This window comes from Notamacropus eugenii, chromosome 2 (genome assembly GCF_028372415.1).
Source record: "Notamacropus eugenii isolate mMacEug1 chromosome 2, mMacEug1.pri_v2, whole genome shotgun sequence".
Taxonomy (NCBI): domain Eukaryota; kingdom Metazoa; phylum Chordata; class Mammalia; order Diprotodontia; family Macropodidae; genus Notamacropus; species Notamacropus eugenii.
The window spans coordinates 84665806-84676947 of record NC_092873.1 but is presented as its reverse complement, the minus strand read 5'-3'; the positions used below and the strand labels follow the sequence as shown (position 1 = coordinate 84676947).

Here is an 11142-nt window from a genome sequence, read left to right as displayed (position 1 = left end):
CAAAAAGCTAAACATGGAGAAGAGAGCACTACCAGTTAGACTTGGAAACAGTAGCAGTAAAGAGATAGGTGAATTCCAGAGCCAAGCAAAGAATTCCTGGTTCCAGCCAGGCATTGTGGGGGAGCTAGAACTAAAGAACCACAAAGCAACAATAAAGCAAATCCACTTCCTATCCAACAGATACTCTGTTATGCAAACTAAGGGTGGTAATACTGTAGCAATTCCAAATTGTTTGACAGCTATGGGGGTAGGGAGTGGGTTCTACAACTATACAACCCTTGGAGAAGAGGAAACTTACCAGAGAAGTATTCTTGAGTACCTATGGATTCAAGTACCATTCTTTATGTATTCTTTGTCTGTTATGTGTGTAATCAATAGGTGTCACTGTGGAGAACAGAGTGGCTGAGGAGGACTTCTCTGTCTCCTTTTTGGAAAAAAGGGAAGGACTGATTCTTATGGAGCTTTGTCTGTCTCCTTCCATGGGGTTTGGCTTTGGACTTGACCTTCCTTTTGATCCCAGCCCTTATTCTGTCTTCCTTTCCCCTCTCTCACATTGCAATGTCGAGATTCTTTCCTCAGGTACCATAATTTAAAGTGACCCAGACTGCTACAAATGGCTCAGCTTTAGCTTAAAGGCAGTGACCCAAATCCACATGAGTTCTTTTCTCTGATAGTTGAAAGCTTTAAAAATAGGATTTATTGAGAGAATTCTGGGAAGATAGAGGAGTAGGTCAGAAAACTTTTGTCTCTCCAAACTTATTCCACAAAAAAAGACAGAATATCATCTCAGAGCAGCAGAAATAAACACAGGGTAAAGTAGTTGTCCTCCTAAGACAATTTGAGATGCCCAGAAAAAACCCAACCTCCAGGGGTCAGGTGTGGCCTGAGTAAAGCACAAACATCTCCAATAAACAGCATTCCCTGGGGCATCTGGGTTGAGAGGCAACCTCAGTCTTAGGAACTTTCATCTGGAAGACAGTGTAGGGGATCAGACAAACTTGTGTTTGTCCTTTGTTTTCAAAGAAGACCACAACATCAGAGAGATGATGACATGACTTGTAGTTGACATGGATTTGAGGAAGGGAGGGCTGTGCAAGGTCTCCAGCCTCACTTTCTCCTCTGGAGTCACCTGAGTCCAATGGTCAGATATTCATCAGGATGAGGGGAGGTGGCCCAGGATGCAAAGGGAGACCTTGGCCTTTGAGGATAAGGTTTTTTCAGGTTCTCACTTTGAGTGAGGTAATGCCAGATTGAAGGACCTTCCACCGTGGAGGCACATCAAGCACAGCTGTGCAGACCAAAGGCATCCAGGGCTGTGACTGCAGAGAGAAGAAGGTAGCAGCAGTGAGCAGCAGGGACTCTGTTCGCTGCAGGCACTTGCAGGAGAGCAGAGTCCCTGGTTTCAGTTCCAGGGAAGAGAGAACAGATGTAGTTTGCAGCTACCAAAGGAACCACAGGGAGCAAGATCATTTGTGAGACAGTGTGGCTGGGGGCCCCAGCTGTGGCTCAGGAGTGGAGAGGACAACCCAAGGTTGGGCCCTGAGACAGACCTCAGAAAGTAACAGTAAGAAGGACTTGAGACTTGGGCATCATTCCCCATACCTCCGGACTACAATTTGATTATACTAATAGCTGCTAAAAAAACAAAATAAAGCAAAAAACAAATAAAAATGAGTAAGCAAAGGACAAAGAACCCAACCATGGATATTTACTATGGAGATAGAGAAGATCGGGGTTCACATTCACAGGACAATAATGGAACTAAGAAAAACAAGTCACTCCTTTTTCAGGGAGAAATATCAAATGTTCCCAAGCACAAAAAGAGTTCTTGGGAGAACTTAAAAGGGGTTTTAAAAATCAAATAAGAGAGATCAAGGAAAATTTAGAAAAAAAGCAATCTAAGAAAATCAAAAAAATTATGGAAAGAAAATTAGTCAACTGGAAATAATCAAAAACTTAAGGAAGAAAATAATTCCTTGAAAACTAGAATTGGGCAACGGGAAGCTAATGACATTCTAAGATACCAAGAAATCATAAAACAAAATTAAAAGAATGAAAAAATAGAAGGAAACATCAGAAAAACAATGGATCTGGAGAACAGAATAAGAAGAAATAATATAAGAATAGTCTGACTACCTGAAAATTATGATTAAAAAAGGAATCTTGATACAATATTACAAGAAATTATCAAGGAAAATTACCCTGAAACTCTAGAACGAGAAGGTAAAGTGGAAATAGAAAAAAAATCCATTGATCACCACCTGAAGGAGATCCCAGGAGGAAAACTTACAGGAATATCATAGCCAAGTTTCAAAGTTCCCAGGTTAAGGAGAAAATATTGGATGAAACAAGAAAAAATAATTTAAATATCATGGAGCTACCACAAAAAATTACACAAGACCTAGCAGCTACTACATTGAAGCACCATGGGTCTCAGAATATTATATTCCATAGAGCAAAAGAGCTAGAGTTACAACCAAAGGTAGCCTACACAGCAAAGTGTATTATCCTGAATGAAAAAAAATGGACATTTAGCGAACTCAAAGACTTTCAGGTTTTTGTGACAAAAACCCCAGAACTTAAGGGAAATTTCAACATATAACATCTAGGAAAAATATAAGGTAAACGTTAAAGACCAATTATAAGGAACTCAATAAGGTCAAATTATTTACATTGTATATGTGAAAATATTTGTAGTAGTCTTATGATTATCATCATTATTTGAATTGGTTGGTTGTTGTCCTTTGTTCTCCAAGAAGACCAAAATGACATCAATATGCTAGAGGTAAGTTACAGTACGTCTGACTATGACTAATCAGACCAATGGGAGGTTGGAATGTTCTACCACAGGTTGGTCACAAATAGTCTATGTAAACATTTAGGGTGGATTCTCTAAATCTGCACATCTCATGTTTCTTTTGAATTACTTCACTTCTGTTTGGTTCAAAAAGCACAGTACATTCTCTGATGAGGACACGCCATGCCAGTGCCACGTCACACAATCAATTCCAAAGTTCTAAAAAGAGACCTTGAAAATGACGTTGTATCACTTTTTCTGACCTCCATGTGAGCACTTGCCCTGTATGAGTTCTTCATAAAATAGTCCAGTAAGTGTTTTGCATAAACAACATGGTCAGCCAATTGTCATTGTGCTCTCTGCAACAGAGTTTGAATGCTTGACAATTTAATTCAAGAAAGGACCTCAGTCTCTAGTATCTTATCCTGACAGGGGATCTCCAGAATCTTCCTAAGACAATTCAAAAGGAAGCAATTCAGTTTCCTGGCATGGAACTGGTATATATCCAGGTTTAGTTTGAAAGAAAGGTGTGGGCTAAACTGAATAAGATGAGGATGATTCTTTAAAAATGAAACTGTGTAGGGAGAGATAAAAAGGAGTAATTGTTTCATACAAATGAGGCATGAAAAGAAAAATTGATAAGGAAGAAGCTACTGGGGGTGAAGAAGGACAGTGCTGGAACCTCATTCTCATTGGAAATGGGTTAAAGAGGGAACAACATATATATCTAGAAGGGTATAAGAGTCTTCTAAATTCAGAAAGAAATAAGAGGACAAAGGGATAGAGTGAAGGTGGGGGAAGAGGATAAGGGAGGGACTCTTAGAGGGGTGAGTAAGGTAAGTAATATGAGGGCAAGGTAGCAGATAGAAGTAAAACAGAGGGATGAGGAAGGACAGGGTAAATAGGGTGAGGATAGGAGGAAAAATATGAAAGAGGAAAATATACAACAAGTAATTGTAGCTGAGAATGTGAATGGGATGAATTTACCTATAAAATGGAAATTGATAGCAGATTAAAAATTTGAATTCAACAATATGTTGCTTTCAGGAAATGTTTTTTTAAAAAGACAGAAATGCACAAAGAAAAATAAAGGGCAGGAGTAGAATTGAGTATGTAAAAAAAAAAAGCAGGGATTATAATCATAATGTTAAAGTTAAAATAGATTTAATCAAAAGTGGAAAATAGAGAAACTACACTGTGTCAGCAATATTATACAATATTATTTTAGACAATTTAAAATACTTAGCATAAAATACCTGACCGTATACCTGCCAAAACACAGGAACTATATGAATATAAAAATAAAATACTTTTTAAGACAAATAAACTCAGATCTAAATAATTGAAGTAATGTTTTATTGTTCATGAGTAGGTAAAGTCAATATAATTTTTAAATGACAATTTTACCTAACTAATCTATTTATTCAATGTCATTCCAGTTAAATTACTAAAAATGATTTTGCTGAGTTAGAAAAATTAACAAAGTTCATTTGAAAGAACAAAAGGTCAGGACCTTCAAAGAAACCAGGAGGAAAGATGTTAAGGAAGTAGATTCAGGAGTATCACACTTTAAACTATATTATAAAGGTGAGAGCATTGTTGAAGTATAAAAAGAATAATTTAATTTATTTTAAATTAAAATTTTCTTGTATAAATAAAACCTAGATAACTAAGGAATATAGAAAATTAGGAAAAAAAACTTTTCAAAGACAATCTCTCAGATAGGATGTGAATGAGTTGAAATATTGCTATGATGATGAGCCGGTTGATTTAGAAAAACATGGAAAGACTTGGACTTACCAAGAAAGATGCTATCCACCTTCAGAGAAACAGATAATAGGAGGAAATAAACATAGTACAATCATACATATACATAATATGTGTGTGAGTGTACATGTATATATACGTATATGTTTATAGATAGCTGTGTGTGTGTGTGTGTGTGTATATACTTAATTGCAGCCTTCTATAGGGTGGTGGGGGAAAGGAGAAGGAAAAAGTACACAGCAGAGAACAAAAGAAAACCAATAAGGCAGCAAAGAAAACAGTGTACAGTATTTATTATATAGATTTTCTTGAAATGGAAATTTACTGTTTTATATTGAATCCTCTCTTGTGATCTGCTATGGACATGGCAATGTTTTCTTTTTCTTTTTCTCATTTTGTATTTAAGTTTAAAATGAAAAATTTACAAAAAAAATAGGAATTATTAATAAAAATCATAAAATCTCAGAGATCCCAGAGCAGAGTAATTTCTGATGGCCAGGACAAAGTTAATCCCTGACCTACTTAAATTCTTGAATACTCAAACCAGCCATTAAACTATACACAGTATATGAGCTCCTCATCACCTGAAGGCCAAAAATGTTGGACTAGTCAATTGGCAAGGACGATGTGAGTCCTTATTAATAATCCTTTGCTTTGCACTCCAAGTGAACCTAAAGTTCTCTTGCTGTCAGCAGTCACAAGACCAGGTGAAACTGACCAGAAGCATCCTCCTGTTTATGACCGATAAACTGGACACTATTTTGATCAGGTCTGTACAACACACAGCATGGGCAGCTTGCAGCCCACAAAAGGGAAAAGAAAGTAAAGATGTAATGAATGCTTTGTCCATACCCTGAATAACCCACCTTCCACTAGTCACTATTGTACCCATCATGAAAATTGGTGGGTGGGTTGCCACTGCACACTTTCTCCTGTTTGTTACATGACCTATGGCAACAAACCATGGGTCAGTCTCTGTAGTCTGAAAGGAACAAGAGTGTATCTTTTCACTGTGTTTTTAGTCATTACTGGTGTTAAACAGGGACAAAGTGAGTGCAGCCATGCACCAATGCAATGGACACCCACTATGTCATGAGTGGCAACGACTCAAGGGCTTCTTCCTATCCCTCAAACCAGTCATTAAACCATACACATTGTAAGATTTGTACAGTCACCTTCAAGGTGCTCTCCCCAAGGTCAGACATTCAGTTCAGTATTTCTTTGTATGTGAGCAGCTGTTTTGGAGATTTTTTTGGTTCTAATATTAAAGTTTTTGGGGTGACTTTGTAAAATGGGTGATAAAAAAAAACCAGAAGATTGATTGAGCATCGAATGCTTATTCCAGAGTGAACAAATAGACACTTGTTTACTTACACAAGAGACAAAATATTGTGCCTTGTTTGCTGTTCCGAAGGAATACAATACTTGTCATCATTTTGAATCAAAATATCCTGACTTAACCAAATTGGACAACAACGAAAAACAAAGCATCCACATTGTTGAAAAATCTCAGTGGGGAACACTGACTTTTCAAGAAAGTAAACTCAGGGAAGCCTCCCAGATGTCGCCAACATCACCACACGAGCTGCCTGCCCCTCTCACCCAGCAGCCATGGAAGCCTCGATGGACACCCTCTACACCCAGAAGCAGGGCTACAACTGGACTCAGAACCCCCACTTCAACAAGGGGATGGCTTTCACTTTGGAAGAGAGACAACAGATGAATATACATGGATTATTGTCACCATATTTTCCTGGTCAAGACATCCAGGTCTTTAGAGTCTTTAGAGTTTAGGCCTTTAGAGGTTAAGAACTTCGAGCAGCTAAATTCTGACTTTGACAGATACCTTTTTTTAATGGACCTTCAGGATGAAAATGAAAAGCTTTTCTACAGAGTGCTGACTTCTGACATTGAGAAACTCATGCCTATTGTTTATGAATAATGGGATTGCCTTGCCAGCAGTATGGCCTAGCATTTCAGAGGCAAGAGGTCTCTTTATCAGTATCCATGACCGAGATCGCGTTGCTACATTGATTAAGTCATGGCCTGAAGACGTTGTCAAGATTGATGTCGTGACTGACAAAGTCTTTAGCTTGGGTGATCTTGGCTGCAATGGAATGGGCATTCCTGTTGGCCAACTGGCATTGTATGCTGCCTTTGGAGGGGTGAATATTCAAGAATGTCTGCCAGTCACCCTCGATGAAGGAACTGAGAATGAGGAGTTGCTAAAAGGTCTTTCACATGTTGCACTGAGACAGAAAAGAATGAGAAGATGTGATTGTGATGACTTTGTGGATGAATTCATGGAGGCAGTTACTTCCAGGCTTGCCAGTTCAAGGGAAAATGATATTGGAATCCATTCTCTTGTCCTGCCTTCTCAAATCTACTTGGAGCTACTGTTGATATTATCAAGGAGTAATGATTCTTTGCCACCTTCTCTTCAACATATGAACTCCTTTCAGGAGGCCTTTTTGTAGATGTAATCGTTGGAGTCCAGGCATTCCTGCTTCTGCGAAACAACTTTCCAACATAATGCATTTCAAAGGGGCCAGATGTCACTATGAGAAGCAGTTATTTTGAAGAAAGAGGTTAAGTTATAAAAGGAGAGCATCTCATCTAATTCTTTCTATTTATTTGTTTGCATTTGGCAATATGCCCCCCCATGGGAATAGTTTTTGATTGGGCCCTTTGAAAAATCAAGACTCTGAAGAAACTCACAATTATGGGTTGTCAAAAGTTGGAGATGGATACAGAAGTGACTTCCCTAACACCTGTTAAGAAGGACATATGGCTCTGTGCTTCGTCAGCACCACCTGGAAGGAACAACACTGGTTGCTGGGATATTAGCTAATGGGGACCCATCTGTCCTGTATGGAAGCTTAAGAGACAGCCAGTGAGTACATCAATGGAGGGACGGGGTGGCGCGGGCTGAGTATTGTTGAGTGCCACAAATTCTGAGAAGCAGACTTTTAAAGAGCATCATAAACATATCTTTGTTTTGAAAGGAGAAAATAAAATCGGTTATTTCTAGCTATTGCTATCAGATTAAAAAGTAAATGAAATGTTTTATTAAGTCATTTTTCAAGATGCCTAAAAAAAAAGAAAGTAAATTCCAAAAATGAGGTGACTGCTAGGGTTAGTTTTCAGATTTTTAAAGAAATTGATTTCAAAAATGATTCCAGAGTATAATAAACTGCTGATAAGAAGTGTGACTTCTTACATTAAGATTAACTAAATGTGAATAATAAAACCTGAAAATGTATTAAAACATGTACTGTTTACAAAGTAATTTTTAACATTGTGATTTCATGATCAATAAAAATCTTCAGTAATAAGTGTAATTAATTGATATTAGTTGAAATTTCCCACTTTTAAAAAATAGTTTATTTGCAAAATAGTTTAATCATGAATTATACCTTTACTTGGAAAGTGAACTGCTAAAAACCTTTCTACGGCCTGAAGAAGTTTAGCTTGTTTTAATTTTGGCCCTTACCTACTTCCAAATTGTGCAAGTCTGATCTCTATTAATGGCATTTCTCTTATCGCATTGTTTTATGGCCCTCTCTTGTTAAGATACCACTTATATTTTATGACATCCCCTTGTTTATGGCTGACAGAAACCAAATGTCCTGGGGGTATTCTCTTGTTCTTTGGAAACCAATTGTGGCTGACCCTGGCATCCTGAGTCAAATGGGATGAGGGAGCACTTCCTTAAATAATCTTCTTCAACTAACAATTCTTTGAGCTCAGTTTCACTGAGACTCCCTTACATATGTGATTCTGCTAGCTTATAGAGAATAAATAGCACATATACGACCTAATTTTGTCTCTTTTTAGTCCAAACACTGGAAATAGACAAAACACACACACACACACACACACACACACACACATACACATACACCCTTTATGTAAGCAACTAATGACATACACTCCCAAAATAATTGAGATTGATCTATCTTTAAAGAAATCTTGTTTTAAAGTGCTGTTGAAAACATCAAAGGAAACAGTTAAAATAAAAAGAGAATTTGGGATGAAACATTCACCCATTCAGGCAGAAAGAAGGCGGGGGGGGGGGGGGAGGGGGGCGGAAATAAATCCTTCTATAATTCTTAAAGGGTCAATCATCCTCAGCATATACAGCCTGAACTCTTTATTCCATAAAGCCCAGACTGAGCTGCTGAAAGCATCTTCTATGCTTAATCCACAGTCCCAGCTGCCATAGCAACACCATTGTTTTATTCTCTATAGAAGCTCAGCTCCTTGTTCAGTCTCCTCCTCCATTCTTTTGCAGAATAGTTCAGAACTTCCAAGGCCACCAGAACTGTCTTCCATCCTCAAACCATGTAATCCAGTTTCTTCCTGAGCTAGGAAAAAGACAAATCACCATTCCCTTCAGTGATTGAAGTCCACCTAGAAGGCACACTATCTGAGACCTGTTTGAATCGAATGCTATTCTGTGCTTTGAAAGTAGACTGAGAATACCTAGATGCAAGTTTGACATAAACTTAATCTAATGTTCCCAGGGGAAGTCTTGAGTAACTGGGGAGAAAAAAACCTCAGATTTTAAATCTTTTCCTAGATGGATAGGGGCAAGGACATGCTATTATTGATAAATTTCCAAGATTTAACTTGGTTTATCTGTTCTTAATTATATAAATTACACTAGAGAAAGTTTATCTTGATCCCAATCTTCTACCCCTTCATTCATCCCACTTCTTTCCTCCCCTTTATTTTTAAACTTCTAGAAAGAGTTTTCTATATTTGTTGCCTCCTTTTCCTCACTACATTAAAATCTAACTTCTAGACTCACTACTCTACTGAAATTTATTCCTCCAAGTTCACCAATGATTTCCTATTTGCCAGATCAAATGGCTTCCTCTCAGTCCTCTTCCTCCTTGTTCTTGTTGTGGCATTAGACACCTTTCCTTCTTGGTACTCTGTCTTCTCTTGGCTCACCCTTTCTTTTCTTTCTAGGCTTCTCACTTGATTCTCACAACAGCCTGAAAACCTTCTATCCTGTCTCAGACACTTAATAGCTTTATAACTTTGCAGTGAAATTACATAAACTTTTAGCCTGTTTATTGTTGTTCATTCATTTCAGTCTTGTCTAACTCTTCATGACCTCATTTGGGTTTTCTTGGCAAAGATACTGGAGTGGTTTGACGTTTCCTTCTTCAGATCATTTTACAGATGAAGAAATTGAGGAAAATAGAGTTAAGTGACTTACCCAGGATCACACAGCTAGTAAGTCTCTGAGGCTAGATTTGAACTCAGGTCTTCTTTACTCCAAGTCCAGTGCTCTGAGCCATCAGCAGTCCCTTCAGTTACTTCACCTATAAAATGGGAGGTTATAACAGTAGCCACCTCCCAGGATTGTGAGACTCAAATAATATGTAAAGTGTTTTCTAAATCATAAAAGGCTAGAAATATTAGCGGTCATTATTGCTACTGAGGTGAATTGTTCACACTGCTCCTCTGGCACTCCCTATACCATACTCACGCAACAAGAACTCCTACAATGAATTTCTTCCCCAGATACTGGAAAGTCTCCAAAGTCAGACATCTCTGAATAAACTTTTGAACTGTGGGGAGGGAGATGTGTGTGTGTGTGTGTGTGTGTGTGTGTGTGTGTGTGTGTGCACGCGAGCACGCGCGCGGAGGGATGTCAGTGGTTCCCTGGGCTCTTTGTTCTTGATCTTCCTAAAAGATTCTATACAATAAGCAAAGATTGTCAGGGTATTTAGGTATTTATTGGGTGCCACCTCTCTGCCAGCGGTATAATGAAAGCCCAGAGATATTTGTTGTATTTAGACATAGCAGAGTTACAATACCCTTCTTCTCTGCACATATTAGGTGTTTGATCATTTTTTAATTTGTAACCCATGGCTCACAGACCATTTGCATGAGACTCTCCTCACTGATGGGGATTGAGTAGTCAATGATCTGTACCTGTGCAAAGGATGAAATTGGTAAAAGTTTTAGAAAAGATAACTTCACCTTCTGGCTTTTAGCTTTGAAGGAAAAGACAAGGTGTTTTAGGCTCTCTCCACGTCCCTGTGGCAGCTAGGTGACTCAGAGGATAGAGCACTGAGCTTGGAGTCAAGAAGACTTCAGACACTTCCTAGCTGTGTGACCCTGGGCAAGTCACTTAACCTCTGTTCGCCTTAATCTTAATGGAGAAGGAAATCGCAAACCACTCTAGTAACTCTGCCAAGAAATCCCCATGGATAATATGGCTTATGGGATCATGAAGAATCAGACACAACTGAACAATAACAGGTTCCTGAAGAAAGACTGACACAAAAGAACCAGCACCTTGATCATGTCCCCATTCCCAGCTTATTACTCTAGAGACTTTGAGGAATTTTCCCTTGGGCAAGATATAAGACTTTCTTGGCTAAGCTGAAATAATTTTGCTCTTAATGAGAGAGCTCATTTACTCTGTGCATCACCTGGTATTTATTCTCATATATATAGTTTCTCTGATTTCTGTTCACTATCTACTTGGATAAATAGATTCATTTGCTATTTACTGTGTGTGTTTATTGTGGGACTGCCATTTGGTGGGAAGGGAG

General features: G+C 38.3%; 1 long non-coding RNA gene across 1 annotated transcript; it reads right to left on the bottom strand.

The window, feature by feature from the left end:
• Positions 1–8693: 8693 nt before the first annotated feature.
• Positions 8694–9900, bottom strand: LOC140525868 (uncharacterized). Its single transcript, XR_011974140.1, has 2 exons — positions 9795–9900; positions 8694–8931 (listed from the first exon to the last, which is right to left on the bottom strand). It is a non-coding gene; the product is annotated as an uncharacterized lncRNA (long non-coding RNA).
• Between the last annotated feature and the right edge of the window lie 1242 nt (positions 9901–11142).